We start from the raw sequence: 17,812 nt of genomic DNA, 5'->3' as shown, positions 1-17,812 counted from the left end.
GATACCTTTGATAACTTATGACAAGTGTGCACTTTAGTAGAAAAACAGTAGTTTCTTGATTTTGAAACCTTATTCAACGGATTTCTAAACGAAAAATGGAGGGGGTGGGGCTGCCAGGTGGCTGCTAAATAGTGTGTGGCTATAATTTAAAAAGCTTTTACGGAATCTATTAAAACTTACTAATGTTCTTTCCTGTGACTAGATGAAGGCCTAACTCGATTTTCACAATTTAAGCGCTGGTCGTTGTTGAGTTGTAGACCTTTAAGTATCGAAAAACGATGCTTCTATTGATGTTTGCCTATCTTTTTCTGAACCCTACACAAATTCATTTATTTTTTTGTTGTTTATCCTTTTTAGGGGTCGAAATTTGCAAATACCATTTTCTTGCAAGAAAACCCGTTGTGTGTGTGGTTTTTTAAAATTTGAAAGCCTCTTGTATTTAACTTGATCTATCACAGTATCGAGCTTTCTGATTATTGTAATCGTTCAATGCTTATTTTTCCTACACCATAGATACTACCAACAAAATGTTTAAAGATCCAAATGATCGAAAAGTACTAGCTTTCTGAATAAAATAAATATAAAACCGTTTTATTTTCAGTTACAAAAGCATAATCAAGAGTCATGTGGTAAAAACATACAATTTAGGTGTTTGTCCAACAGCTAGAATGAAGAAAAAAATGATACTTTAATAACTGTTTTGATCTGAGTGTCACTGATGAATCTTATGTAGACGAAACGCGCGTCTGGCGTATTTAACAATAAGCCTGGTACCTTTGATAACTATTATAGGTTCTGTTGCCCATGCCCGACTCAATATATAAATTAAACAAAACTTAAAACACTGTTAGCACAGGATACAACAATTAACATCAATAATGCTTTTTTAACCGATAAACTTACAAAAACGTCAACATGGTCAACACATTACTAGTATAACAACCACTCAGACATTATACTATCTATTCTTCTGTTATTCTTTTTAATCCAATGCATGTTGTCTTTCATTGTTTTTAATCCTTTCTTTTCTGCTGTTGCTTTGTAATTTTCATTGTTGTTTTTTAAAATTTATTTTCTTGCATGGATGGATCCTTGTCAGTTAATTAGGATCTTAATCTTAAAGAGTTTTAGATGACTTTGTTATGTGAGATTCGTTTTGCTTGTTTTCGTTTTTCCTAAATTTGATATACATGTATTTAAAAAAATATTTTTTTACGTCCTTGATAAATGGTTTTTGTTTAGTTTTGCTTTTGATTTTACGTTTCTACCTATTTGACATTTGTATCTATTTTAATTAAAGAAATCCATTAGGGATTAAAGGATTTATTGATTAGATTTATACAGCTACAGAACTGTAAACAATAACGTTTTTGTGCATCAGATGTCCATTAAGTCAACACGATTCCTGATGAAATCGAAAATAGTTAATGAAAAAAAAATTAATTCATATTGGCAATGATTGGTGATGTTATGCATTATTTAAATAAGTCAGAACGTCTGTTTAGTGTCTGATCATATTTCTTGGGTTGTTTACAGAACTTAAAATGACAAATTATTCCAGGATACTGACACCACGTTTTAATCAAAGTGAGTCTGTCGACGTTATCTTAAGTTTGTTTCTTAACTCTGTCATTGATTTCCATCCTGTTTCTGGAGTTATGACATTTAGTGCATCTTTTATTATTAAACAGAGAGACAAAATAATTGAATCGAAATGGCGAAACTCCGGTTATACAGATATAGATGTGACACAGATAAGTATGCACAATGTATGGCTTCCAAAAATATTATAGTGTTATTAACTGGCTATTTCTGTATTTGCACTGGTATAGATGCAAGGTGTGCTGTATTGGTCTCGAGACCTGTAGGGCCAATACAGCTGACCGAGTATCTATACCAGTGCCAATACAGAAACAGCCAGTTCATAACACTTTTATTAAATGATTATAATAAACTCACTTATTTTAATATATTTGTATTAATGAAGTTGAATTATAGTTGCTTTATAGTTTTCGGTACAATAATCACACTATTTCTGTACCACCGTTCAACTACGAAGAAAGTTCCGAATTTGCTTAAAAAATTACTTGGCCACAAATCGCTTCAACTAAAGTTGTTACCATTTCAAAACTGAACACACCACCGAATACGAATAGTAATAACATGATGGACCTTCATGATCGAACTCACGATAATACTATTTCGGAAAACCAGACAGAAGCCGTAAACGATAATGATATGACGCCTAGACTTATCTAGGACAGATGTAAGCATTGCATTAGACATAGTTTTAAGAACTATAACAAAAGTTTTTACGGTATGTTTACTGATTGTGCTTATTGTATTTTATGTCTGGGTTCGAAAAAGAACCGATGAATGACGAACCAGTTTGTGTAATTCGTAATGGCTGTAGGGACTGTAAAAACCACAATTGTTTGTCGCATTAAGTATGTTCGCTCCTTTTGTTTTGTAGATTTTGTCAATTATTCGGAATCCTCTGGTTTGACCATGCAGTTCAATTCAAAACTTGTGCACGCTAACGGCTTCTTTTCTTTTCATAATGTAAAAAAAAATTATAAAGTCATATTTGAAAATCTTATAAAATCCTTGTTATTTTTTTTTTTTTATTTTTTTATTAAAGGAAAAAGGTGCTTATATTAAAAGTACGAAAAATCATATCCCTTTAAATTTCAAATTTCAATGGCTTATATCTCGATAACAACCACACGGACCCTTCTTTTTTGTCTGTTTTTTTTTTTTAGTTCTTTTATTAACAAATTAAAAGCTATAACAGTCTTTGAAAACATTTGTTGTTTTAAAACAGAGTATCGAGCATCTTATTCAATATTTTGTTTTACTTCAAATTGATAGTTTCAATATTCAAACTGCATCCATGTTATTTAAGTATCATTAACATGTGTGTTACTAAGTTTTAGATATGTTTTGATATTTATTTGTTTATGAGTTATGCCTTCAAAATATATTTGAGTAACATTTGTTTTTAATATTGAAAGTGTTAGTTTCAGAAATATTTAATATTTTTGATTTTCACCATGTACATATTAGTTAGAATTGAAGATAAATTTTGATGTTTCTGTGAACGAACAAATAACTTTTATATATATTATATAACTGTTGTCATGTCATCTACGTACAACACTGAGTATTGTATCGGTTGAAATTAAGGCATCTTGTCTGATAATGAAGTATTTTTAATTTATCATGCCATATTTTGTCTATAATGCTATTTTTGACTTCTGTTTAAACATTCTGTTTAATGTGCAAGTCGAACATATTAATACAGATTGTATTTTGTTCGATTGGGATGACAGTTAAGCCTTCACGACTTATTGATTACCACACTTTATGACAGTCTTTAAAACAGTATAATGAATAAAACAAATGCACTGAATACTATTTGTTTTCTTAATAAACACTAGGTTTGCTATTACTTATTGTTTTCACCTGCTTATTTGTCTTTAAATTTTTCTACTATAGATTGTTACGTTAAGTTATTGTCATATATATTGGAAATCGGTGAGAGGTTGGTCATATTTGGCACGATTCTGTTTAGTTTGTTTGTCTATATGGGTGAATTTTTTCGGGAAGAAGGTTGGGTCATCGTTTTTGTTTTCTCATCTCTTCTCAGGGGTTGCTATTTTACTGGGTCGATGCCTCTGCTTGGTGGACTGTTAGTCCCCGAGGGTATCACCAGCCCAGTAGCCAGTACTTCGGTACTGGCATGAAAATACGGATTTTTTTTTGTGTTATTAAAATTTGCTGTTATAAAATGTTAGAAATTATTATGATAAATATCAAAGGAATGTATCTCCCTCATGCAAAGCTCTGATTCCTTTCACGGATTTGGCTATACTTTTTTGACCTTTTGGGATTATAGCTCTTCATCTTTTATATAAGCTGTGGATTTCAAATATTTTGGCCACGATCATCACCGAAGAGACATGTATTGTCGAAATGCACATCTGTGCAGGAAAAATGGTACCGTTAATGTTATTACAGGTTTTATATATTTTTCATATCTGTTTGTCAGTTATTGATAGCAGTTTACTCTAGAAAAATTACATGCATGTATGTTTCATAATGATACGTAAATATGATAGGCTAAATAAAGGCAACAGTAGTATACCGCTGTTCAAAACTCATAAATCCATGGACAAAAAACAAAATCGGGATAACAAACTAAAACCGAGGGAAACGCATTAAATATAAGAGGAGAACAACGACATAACACTAAAATGTAACACATATAGACAAAATCCCACGAGAATAACAAATATAACATATATATATAACATCAAAACCAAATACATGAATTTGGGATAGACAAGTACCGTGACACGTCTTATCGCAATGTGAATTTACACTCAAAAATAAGAGAAAACAAACGACACAACGTTATAATGTAATACACACAGAAACGAACTATAATATAACAATGACCATATTCCTGACTTGGTACAGCTATTACGAGTTCTTCTGAAATTGACATTCATTACACTATGAAACATTCATGCTGACACGAGGTCTCACAATAAAGTGCACAGGTAACGTAAAACAAAACTTGATGGAAATCGTGTTTTCGTGATCCTAGCTAAACTAGTATTGAATGCTTCTTTTTGAAATTTCATAGGGTTGTAAAAGCGTTGCCCGTATGCACATTTTAGAACGAAGCGCTTCCTCGCTTTAGACATTTTAGAAAATGTACTTCGGTTAACGATTTAACAACCCCACTGAAATTACAAAAAGAAGCATTCAATTCTTAATTGAAAAAAATTATTAGAAATCCTTCGAATTACTTATAAGATGTAAACGGTAATAACAGTGTCAACGTTTATGTTTTTATGTTATTCAACTTTTCAGCCATTCGATATCCTTCCTGACAAAAGATGCTTATCATGAATAATAAAAAAAAAGTAAAATCACAAAAAATAATGAACTCAGAGGAAAAACTAATCGGAAAATCCATAATCACATGGCAAAATCAAATAACAAAACACATAAAAAACGAATGGACAAGAACTGTCATATTCCTGACTTGGTACAGGCATTTTTAAAAGTAGAAAATGGTGGATTAAACCTGGTTTTATAGCGCTAAACCTCTCACTTTGATGACAGTCTCATCCAATTCCGTTATATTTACAATGATGCGTGAACTAAACAGACATTATAAATAAAATAGTAAAACAAACCCTTATTGATATCCTTATTTTGTTCTATTAAATTGAGAATGGAAATGGGGAATGTGCCAAAGAGACAACAACCCGACCATTGAAAAAAACAACAGCAGAAGGTCACCAACAGGTCTTCAATGTAGCGAGAAATTCCCGCACCCGGAGGCGTCCTTCAGCTGGCCCCTAAACAAATATATACTAGTTCAGTGATAATGAACGCCATACTAATTTCCAAATTGTACGCAAGAAACTAAAATTAAAATAATACAAGACTAACAAAGGCCAGAGGCTCCTGACTTGGGACAGGCGCAAAAATGTGGCGGGGTTAAACATGTTTGTGAGATCTCAACCCTCCCCCTATACCTCTAGCCAATGTAGAAAAGTAAACGCATAACAATACGCACATTAAAATTCAGTCCAAGAGAAGTCCGAGTCTGATGTCAGAAGATGTAACCAAAGAAAATAAACAAAATGACAATAATACATAAATAACAACAGACTACTAGCAGTTAACTGACATGCCAGCTCGCGACTTCAATTAAACTGATGTTTGATTATCCAAATTCAAGCATAGATAGCTATTTTCTCTTTAGTTCAAGTAAAGTGATAGTCCTAAAATAGCAAAACTATACCTGATCCTGACTAGTGCTGAACAATTCAACATACCTTTTCTTCCATATACATGTAAGGGCGCACTGGTTCCCAAAAGTAGGTAGTACAAACACAGGTATTTCTGATCTGAGCAACAGTGCAAATATGCACTCCTTTAATAATTTCACAAATTTATTTTTATTGAAGAGAAAATATGTCCAAGGTATCTACAGTGATCTCAATTCCTTTAAATTTCATTTCACACCAATTTAGCCCAAACATTTTACTTTCTGATAAAGCTACAGCAATGAGTAGAATCTATTTCAATTGACATTCCTAAATATCATCCAATAGAGATAAACAATGATTAAATATATTTAGATTGTTATTACATTTCAGCTTTTAGTCAGACCTTTAGTACAGATATGGTTCATAAGGTCAAAGAACCTAAGCAAAATTGGCCATAGTTGAATTTGGTATTCGTCTTATTTCCCTTATGGTCAATTAGATTCTGACGTATTCAGATATGTATGAAAAAAGAAGTGCAGGTGCTGGTGTAACTTAACGAAATAAAAATAGAAAATTCACATTTGGAAAGTTAAACTCATCACTTTCATCGTAAGTTTCATTCTTTATTGATCACAATCTTCAATTTCACGATAAAAAGGAAGAAGCTATCAAGTTTGGGAGTTTAAATGTTCCTGGTGAAGTATATCGAGAAAATCATTTCGGATACACCAAATTTGATGGAATGTTTTTTATGTTAATAAAATACTAATTTATTCAAAAAACGACATGTTATTGATATATTTTTCTTTTTTACTAAACACAGGAATGCATTTACGAAACACTTCTTCATTAAACAGACACCTTTGGTTATGCCTATTTTGAACCAACAATTAGCCCTACATTTACTGATGTATTTATTTATCAAAAGGACAAAATGTGAGTCACGTTGTGCATTTGACCTTATACCCATAACTCTACTTATCAAGGAGTATACAAACATCTTTATGACAAATTGTCAAAAATGCTCATACAATTTTCCATTTTAACGGAATTGTTAACAACTGACACACAATTGGAGGTTTAGCTAGCTAAAATTATTCGAAAAATGCATATCTAGAGGTATAGGGGCCAGGGAGGGTTGAGATATCAAAAACATGTTTAACCCCGCCGCACTTTTGCGCCTGTTCCAAATGAGGAGCCTCAACTGACCTTTGTTAGTCTTGTTTAGTTTGTGCTGTTTATGTCAGAGTTTAGTATAACGTCCATTATCACTGAACTAGTATACATTTTTGTTAAGGGGGCGGCTGAAGCACGACACCGTGTGCGAAAGTATCTCGCTGGATCAAGGACCTAATGGTGTCCTTCGGCTGTTGTCTACTATTTCGTCGGGTCTTTTTGACACATTCTCCATTTCAATTCTCATTTTTATGTGATTGATTTTCTTATAAGGATCGATCATTTTCATTAGATCTTATAGGTGATTAACTGTTTTAGTTGTGGCTGTTTCGATTAATCATTTGTATGCTTTTGTGATTTATTTTTGAATATTTTCTCTTAAAATTTTGTATTTCTTGCTACATGTATTTCTTTACATAACGTAAATCAATCAGTAACATGATGCAATATCGATAAGATTTGTAAAACAGCAGAACTATGGACAATTACGTCATTTTTTTATGTCTATAAGAGATCCATTAAGTAAACATGACTTCTGATAAAATCGTATGTAAACAAAATCTAATAAATCCTGCTGATGTCAAGCATCAGTTAGATAAATCAGAACGTCTGTTTTGTTTTCTGATTGTATTTTGTGGAAGGTTTATCACTCTAAAATGCCATCAAAAATTGGTAAACCAAACAAAGTTTTGATAAAAGTTTTGATGTTAGTCGCTACTACATTGATTATCGCTGGATCTACAAGTTCTGAATACGAAGATGCTCAAAATTTGCACGCATTTTTAATGACAAATTATTCCAGGATACTGACACCACGTTTTAATCAAAGTGAATCTGTCGACGTTATCTTAAGTTTGTTTCTTAACTCTGTCATTGATTTTCATCCTGTATCTGGAGTTATGACATTTAGTGCAGCTTTTATTATTAAGTGGAAAGATGAAATTATTAAAAAAAGATGGCGAAACTCTGGTTTTATAGATATTAATGTGACAAAGATTGCTATGCACAATGTATGGCTACCGAAAATTTATATTCGTAACATTGCAAATATTGGATCTGTCTACCAATTCCTAAGTACTTTGGATAGTGAAATGTCATTTGTAACATACAAACATACCGGTGAAGCAATAATGACGTGTTTAGCGGTTTTACAGACCACGTGTCAAACGGATGTGACGTTTTACCCAATAGATGAACATACCTGTGATATTACTATGATTACCATTAATGATTATCAGGCTATTAATTTACAAACAGCTGATGAAGATGTTGTGAACGATTTAACATATCAGAATTCGGAATGGACTATTACATCAGTGGTTACAGCCAGTTGTTCTGATAAATTTTCTGAGGTGAACTTTGCTGTGAATTTGACAAGAAAACCAGTATTTTTTGTCACAAATTTAGTGTTCCCCATCATGATCATAACTGTGGTAAATGGACTGTCATTTTTTGTACCTATTGAATCTGGGGAACGATTATCATTTGGAACAAGTCTTTTGCTAATGTTTATTGTGTTTTTGACAACAGTTATTGACGTTCTACCGTCAACAGATAATGAACTGTCATATTTTAATATTTTCGTATTTATAGAGTTGAATTATAGTTGCTTCATTGTTTTCGGTATAATAAGCACACTCTTCCTGTATCATCGTTCAACTACGAAAAAAGTACCGAAATTCCTTCAAAGAATCACCTTGTATGTGCTCAAACAACACAAAACCCTTCCGGTAAACATTGATACCATTTCAAATATGAACACACCAAACACAAATTGTACTAAACTGATGGAACTTCATGATCAAGGAGGTGATAACGTTTATTCGGAAAACCAGAACGAGGTCGTGAATGATGAAGTATTGAAACCGAGAGTAAACTGGAGAGATGTAAGCATAGCTTTAGATAAAGTTTTAAAAAGTATAACAACATTTTTTACTGTTTGCTTGCTTCTCCTTTTTATTTTATTTCATATCTGGATACACATAAGAACCAAAGGATGAACAACAGTTAGTGAAATTCTAAATGAATGACGGAAATTTCGTTTAATCGCTTAACTTGAAATTGTAATGTCAATATGCAATCGCGCTTCTTGTATGATACATGTACACCTATTTGTTGTACATACTACATGGACTAGAAGTTTTGAATATGTTTAAGTGTATATTAAGCTATTTATGTGTCCATAAGTCATTGCTTCAATATATATATATTATATATTTATTATTTTTGATTGTTAATGTGAAAGTTTAATACAAAAGACGTTTCTGTGAACGAAGTGATTGTCTCCTCATTAATGCCGAAGCGTCATCTGCTGCATTCAGTATGATTTCGATTACCATACACTTTTATACTTTTCAGGGATGAAGTATTTCTAACTTATTATTCAAAGATTTATTTTAATTGTTAATCATAAATTGAAGTGGTATGAAATGCGTAGTTTATACATTAAGCATAGTTAGATATTATATGTTTTACTAAGATATGAGTAGAACACTGATGACTTATTGATTGACTCACTTTGTGTAAATATCCAGCAGGACATTGACACAATTAAAATAAAGGTCAACTTTTCAGTCAGTCAACATAATTCAAGATAAAATAAAATATGTATAAAGCCGATGCATCTGGAGTATGCATTTTATCAGATATAAAAAGAATTAAAGATGTTTCCGATCAAATAAACATGGTATACTTCCAACAACACTTAATATCATCACATAGAGATACAATGTTCAAATATATACTCATATCTTTTACACATTTAAGCCTTTATTTCCGGTACTGACATGTTTATAACATAGTATAATTTCTTACCGCTAGGCAATTCATCAATCACGAAGAATAATATTTTTTAACTGATATTAGCATTACATGAATTGTTTTTTCTTTCAGAATCTAAAGGACTATTGGTAATTTCATTTTTTATACCTCAAAATAAAATTAACGTCATTGGTTGAATTTCCATTGTTTGTAACGTTTTGGTTAACACTTTTGAAAAATATGATTATGCATGTGATGTATCTAACAGACTAGGAAGATACTAAGAGGACTTTTACTACTCATAAGTCGATCGAATGACAAAAGATGACATAAAGAAATTCTCAAAACATTCAATAGAAAGAAATACAGAGTAACATGGACACCACCTAAAGCATGCTGATCTCTGATGCTCTTGAAGGTTATGTCCTGCTGTATTAATGGCACCCGTCGTGTTGATAATAGCAAATACAAATTCGATGAATTGCCCCTTTCGATGATGCTAAAACATAGAAAAAAGGAGACGTGATGGGATTGAGGTGTCCACAATTGTCATAAAAGAGAGACGAAAGATACCAGAGGGACAGTCAAACTCATAAATCGAAAATAAACTAACAACGCCATGGCTAAAAATGAAAAAGACAAACAGACAAACAATAGTACACATGACACAACATAGAAAACTAAAGAATAAGCAACACGAACCCCACCAAAAACAAGGGGTGATCCTGCACCGCATGTGGCACCCATCGTGTTGCTCATATTATAACAAATTTGGTAAATAGTCTAATTCGGTAGGTCACATTCATGAAAGGAAAGAGGATTGTAGTTACGACGGAAGGAACATATCCGATATCATTTGTGAAACAGTTATTCCACTACGGTCAACCAACTCGTGATGGCGTCCGTAAAATTTACGAAGGGATGATTTCAATTTCACCATTTGGAACTCTTACCCGTAGTCATATGTGACACAGATATTCCTAGATGGTACACCAAATCCACCCATACAATTTTGAAAGAATTATTATTACATAACAACTTAATTACTTGAATAAATAATTCTTCCATGTATACCACAAAATTCAATTATGGAAAACATAATATGAAACGCAATAATAGGAGGTTTACTATTAATCATTTATGTTGTATAGTTCTAACCGACACTCATTGTCATTTTTATGATGTTAGCTATGAAGTTCTTAACTTTACGGCTTTGAGTCTCCTGAAGGATATCAAGAACAGCATTTTGGACACTCCAAATTATAAACACATGTTCATATCAACCAGGTACACAATTTTAATCCTGGTATTTATAATTAGTTTATCTACACGAATTCGGAATACGACGAATTCAAGAAATGCATAAATGTGTTGCAAAAACAATTTTCCATGATACTGACAATATGGTGAGTCTTTCGACGTCATTTTGAATTTGCTTTCTAATTTCTTACTATACATTGACATAAAATGTATGTTCTCTATCATTAAATAACTAATCTATAATTCAAAAAATAAAAGGTAACAAGATGTGATATAATTGCCAACGAGGCATCTGGTCCAAGGACACAGTTATCGTCCTTTGGTTTTCGTTATCTACGAATATAGTCCCTAGTGTGAACAGTGTATAACTTGCATGTTTTATTTGATACATTTTCCCAATTTATTTCTTGATATTTAATGCATGAAATATTTAGTAGGGGGATGTAATTACGTGTTTAAAAAAATTGGGTGCTGAATCTTTATGTTAAGAAGGGATTTGGTCCAGTTCGAAAAGGTCAAAATTTATCTGAAGCTGTCAAACTGAATTTTACACTTCTTAACACAGAATTGTCAATATTTTGAGGAAGAGCTGGTAGAAGTTTCTATAATTTTGATATTGTGTGTCTCACTAGTAGTACACTACACTGTAGAAATCTTTTTGAGAAAGAGCAGGTGCGATTTTAAAATTTTAATTTATTACCTTAAGGAAATGCACTACGAAATAACTGTGTTTTCGGGCCATCTCTCCACCAGAGACCAACATGACAAAGAGGTTAATAACTATGTATATATATCACATTGACATCATTTTAGCTCCGTTCTGCTATTGAACTAAGCATTCGTCTACTTATAAGGATTATGAGCGTTTAACTGTCTCCTTTTGATACACCATCAAAAATTCGACATGACTATTCAACCTTAAATATTGTGTTCTTAACAGTGATTGTATAACATAAAATCGTCCATTATTTTTTCTGTGTCTGTTACCATAAAAGTGCAAAACAATACAAAAATAAACCGAGTTTGTCTTAGTTGTGATTTTTTTCTATCATTCACAGTGTCAGTTACCGTGGGAAACTCAATGTTAATTTGCAGATATCTTCGTTGAATGTACTGTACTCTTATGCTTATTTCATATGTTTATTTCAATTTTGAATTTAGATTAATAATTAACGCCAGAAACACAAATCCTGTTGGCCTTCTACAAAATGAATATTCAGTAAAAATTATATATTAATAACTAGAACAGATGGCAGAAATCGTTCTTATCGCACTGTAAAATGTGTTCATATTTTATTCAATATCGTTAACAAAAAATACAATTGTTGATCATTCATGATATATACTATGAAAACCGACACGATTGTTTAGAAACATTCCAGATTCATACGGTTCATTATTCTTTTAAGCTCATCTGGCCCAAAGGGCCAAGTGAGCTTTTCCCATCACTTTGCGTCCGTCGTCCGTCGTCTGTCGTCCGTCGTCGTTAACTTTTACAAAAATCTTCTCCTCTGAAACTACTGGGCCAAATTGAACCAAACTTGGCCACAATCATCATTGGGGTATCTAGGTTATAAAATGTGTCCGGTGATCCGGCCAACCAACCAAAATGGCCGCCATGGCTAAAAATAGAACATAGGGGTAAAATACAGTTTTTGGCTTATAACTCAAAAACCAAAGCATTTAGAGCAAATCCGACAACGGGGTAAAATTGTTTATCAGGTCAAGATCTATCTGCCCTGAAATTTTCAGATGACTCGGACAATCCGTTATTGGGTTGCTGCCCCTGAATTGGTAATTTAAAGGAAATTTTACCGTTTTTGGTTATTATCTTGAATATTGTTATAGATAGAGATAAACTGTAACAGCAATAATGTTCAGCAAAGTAAGATTTACAAATAAGTGAACATGACAGAAATGGTCAGTTGACCCCTTTAGAAGTTATTGCCCTTTATAGTCATTTTTTAACCATTTTTCGTAAATCTTAGTTATCTTTTACAAAAATCTTCTCCTCTGAAACTACTGGGCCAAATAAATCCAAACTTGGCCACAATCATCTTTGGGGTATTTAGTATCAAAAATGTGTTCGGTGACCCGTCCATCTAACCAAGATGGCCGCCATGGCTAAAAATAGAACATAGGGGTAAAATACAGTTTTTGGCTTATAACTCAAAAACCAAAGCATTTAGAGCAAATCTGACAACGGGTTAAATTGTTTATCAGGTCAAGATCTATCTGTCCTGAAATTTTCAGATGAATCAGACGAACCGTTGTTGGGTTGATGCCCCTAAATTGGTAATTTTAAGGAAATTTTACTGTTTTTGGTTATTATCTTGAATATTATTATAGATAGAGATAAACTGTAAACAGCAATAATGTTCAGCAAAGTAAGATTTACAAATAAGTCAAACATGACCGAAATGGTCAGTTGACCCATTTAGGAGTTATTGCCCTTTATAGTCAATTTTTAACCATTTTTTCGTAAATCTTAGTTATCTTTTACAAAAATCTTCTCATTCATACAGTGCTGGACTAATGTAACGTTCAATTTCATACGCTTGGGTTTTTAGAAACTTTATAACGGTACAGATGCAACTTACATGTTGACACTTTTCGTGTATTTTTTTTATACTGTATTTATTTCTGCATATTGTTTTGACTAGTTCAATTCTATTTATGCCTTATCTTCATATATAGTGCTTCACGATTCAAATGTACCTTTAAGACAGCACAGAGCAGCGAAACATAGAAAAAACAACGACTTCATATATTAAAAAACAGTTTTTGTATTGTACACTCAGTTTTTCAACATGCTTTAAAGGTCATTACAACGTTATATTGTTAATATTGTTGTTATAAACAGTGCAGTCAATAAATGTTTTGCAATTGTTTTGAAAACTTATGTTTGTCATTTGTACCTAATGATCTAATCACAATTATCAAATCACTCGTATTTCACCAGTAAATCATAATAGTTATCAAAGGTACCAGGCTTATAACTAAGTACGCCAGACGCGCGTTTCGTCTACATATATATAAGACTCGTCAGTGACGCTCAGATCGAAATAGTTATAAAGCCAAACAAGTACAAAGTTGAAGAGTGAAAATGTCAAAAAGGTGTGCCAAATACGGCTAAGGTAATCTATGCCTGGGAGAAAATCCGCATGGAATAAAATAAACAATTAAACTATTGCATCACGTTACTGCATAGGAACAGGGCAGTATATAGTCTCTTTTTTCTTTATATTACATGTAGTTGTGCTTCATTCCAGACTGATTGTTAAAATATTCGACAATAAAAAAATATTTCAATTTATTTTTCATAATCGCTATGAAACATGATAAATATGTATATTTATCAGTAACAATATTTAATATAGATATGATTAATGTATGTTTTATTTCTGTTGATTTGTTTCAGATTGTAAATATGAGGTTATGAGACTAGTGATTATGTCCCATCATTGTGATTTTCATCAAATGGGAGATTATGATGTTTGAAAATGGCGGGCTATCGTCATCATCTACCATATTGCAAAATAAATCACATTTTTTTCTTAAACGACGATTCCGAATCGGACAGTTGCTGGGTAAAGAAGGTGATAGATTCTCTTAATGTCTTAGGATACTCCAGTGGGTGTATCACTGATAATTTCAATTTCAAACAACCAAATAGTATATTTGAGAACATTGAAACAACAGTAGAACAATCAGCCATATTTGCTTTTGTTATTTCTTGAGATTGCTGTGATTTTGATAATACAATCTGATGAAGAGAAACCAATGCTCCCCATATTGCTAGATAATACTGAAATCCCCAAATGTTTACTCAATATCCAGCCATTAATTGCTACCGGATCAAGACATAAATGGTGGCCAAAATTGATGAGTGTTGTAGAATTACATTGCAGTGTTTCGAGCAGTGAAGAATCAGACGAAGATTTAAAAGCGTTGCAAGAACAAATCAATATAACACTTACAACGAAAAGCAAACGGAAACAGGAGAAATTTAGAAAAAGAGTTTCACAAAGCAGCCAGATACAAAGCACAAGTGTAGTAGTTACAAACACATCTTTGTACAAACGAATGTGGGGCTAAGATGACCACGTTTTACTTTTTGAAAAAATGAACATAACAATTTAAAGTTTTAAACCAACCGTTTTTAATGTCGTATTCAAATTTCCGCAACTGATCAAAACAATTATGATTAGCTGATATATATTAAATTTTAGTTAAAAAACGTTTGACGGCATCGGCACTATTTTGTAAGAAACCTTTATATAATGCAATAACAACGATTTAAACTAATATCTGTTCAGGTTAACAAATAATACAATGTAAAAATAAAATTTTAACTAAAATGTAAAGGTATTTTTTTAAGTTATTAGATATTGTGCCTATTTTTTGTCACAAATGTTTGTCTTCGTGATTTTTTGCATTAAATGTATATATGCGAATAAGGTCGGCTTCATTTAGTTGAGTAACTTTAATTCCAATGCTCAATTCTTTGCTGATTATTACTCGCTTGTGTTTGCATGTTTGTCACTCATATGTTTTTGTTAAGTTTTAATAAAACGAAAAATATTTGCATGTTTCAGTGACATATAACTCGATTGTGTTGATATGTTAACACACATATTTAATGGATAAATTTCATACCCACATTAAAAATCTGAGTGTTCATCTGACTTATACAACGATTTTGTTAATTTGTTTCACTTAATTTGTTTGGACAAGTTTTACACACACACTTAAAATATGTATGTTCCTTTGACATATACATCGATTATGTTTGTATGTTTTGTATGTTATATTATTAGGATACGTTTAATACTTTAACTGAGAATTGTGATGTTCCTGTGACTTAAATACCGATTGTGTTTGTATGTTTTGTCACAAATATTAATAGAACAAGTTTTATACTAACACGGAGAAATTGAACATTCTTGTGACTAATACATCGATTATGTTTGTATTTTTATACTAATACTGATAATTTTTATGCATCTTTGATCTTTACATCGGTTTTGTTTGACAATGTATGTTTTTCACTGATATATTTTTGGCTAGTTTCATACACTTACAGAGAATGTGCATTTTTCTGTGACGTACTATCTATTTATTTCACGTCACTGGACGGAGTCAAACCCATTTGATGATTGTATAACAGTCCATGTGTAGACTGCAGGTGTTTTGGGATAACTCATCAATGAAGTGTCCAGTTATGGTCATTGATCCAGTTACACTATTTGTGTATTCTCTAATTAATAATTGGACAAAGCCGTTGATCTTGTTGTAAAACAGAGTTTACAAACATAAAAATTGTCACGTTTTGAAACTTGTGGATACGAAAGTAACTCCATAACGATGTCAGTTGCAATTCTGCATATGTCGTTATTCTAAAATGTTTTGGTGAAATTGATTTGTGATTAAAAATTAATAATAATAATAATTATAACGGCAATGATCCTTATCACACACATTTTCCAATAGATCGTCCTTATGTAAATTGAAATTTAAGCTCCCCCCGGTCAGTTGAAAATACATTGGTAATATACTAAACGGAAACCTTGTAAAGTTGAAATTAATGTCACACAAAGCCTATTAACGTTTTGCTTATTGCTTGCTTATTGTTTGGAAAGTTTAGCATGATAGGATACATGTTACTATGTTTAATTGTAATTTGTTTTATAATTACTCGTTACGATTCATTTGTATGACTGAGCTACTAGTAAAAAAAGAACAGTATATATGTATATGCATCTGCGATGCAATATGTCATATGATGTGTTATATATTTTGTTACATATATTTATTTTCTGATTAGAATAATTTGCTTAAAACTAATTTGCAAATCGTTTTTCTGTGATCACAAACAGCAAGCACCCTGACCGAGAAGTCAATCATTAAAGAGTTCTATTCCAAAGAACAAACATTATATTTTACATGATTTCTCTCAGTTATCTATAGTAAGAGTAGTAATCATCCACCAACTCGGACTTCCTTAAATAATCATAAACCCATTAGCTCATTCGACAAATTAAATTTCGGATGCGCATAACCAAATCTCTGATTCATGCAGATTAATTGTCCTGTTTTGGTTCGTCGTTGTCATTCCATGCCTGAGGATTTGTTATTTCACGGAAAGACGAACAAATAGCGGAAACGTAGTCCCAGATTACACACCTTGACGAAACGCAACTGAGTGTTCGCGATGTGTGGATTCCGAAGATATACATAAAAATATGGCCGGCAAGATTTCAATCTTCCCTTCTAGCAGTTATTTTTTCAGTTAGACAACTAATGTTACATTTGACCAAAATAGATCTGCACTGGTATGCTGATTACAAAGTTCAAAACATCATGTTCTTTAGATATGTATTATTACCCTAGCTTGTCGACATTTATACCTTCCTAATATATTCTCATACGTACTACAAATTATCTGCCAATACTTTGAGGATATCAGTTTTTTTAACATACCATTCCGAATTCCAAATTGAGCGTTTCATCATCCTCTTATCATAACGAGCTTCCAGTAACTATATAGTTTATGAACTCAGTTTATCATGAAACTACTTTTCCATGTAACGAATTTAAAATTATTTCCGTGTATGGTAATATGTTTCGCCAAAAGTTTATCTCTCCTTATACATTCCAGCAGCACTAGCATAAGGAAGAAATATCTCCCAATTGATACGATATTGGATATTAGGTTATATTTGAAACGTCACTGAGCAGAAAGGTGATTTCAAAGAACGTCTCGTCTTTTAAAAAAACCCAAATCATTTGAAGATACCAAGTCTGTTATGACATTTTGGATT

Source organism: Mytilus galloprovincialis, chromosome 1 (assembly GCF_965363235.1).
Source record: "Mytilus galloprovincialis chromosome 1, xbMytGall1.hap1.1, whole genome shotgun sequence".
In the NCBI taxonomy this organism is placed as follows: domain Eukaryota; kingdom Metazoa; phylum Mollusca; class Bivalvia; order Mytilida; family Mytilidae; genus Mytilus; species Mytilus galloprovincialis.
This window is presented reverse-complemented; position numbering follows the sequence as displayed.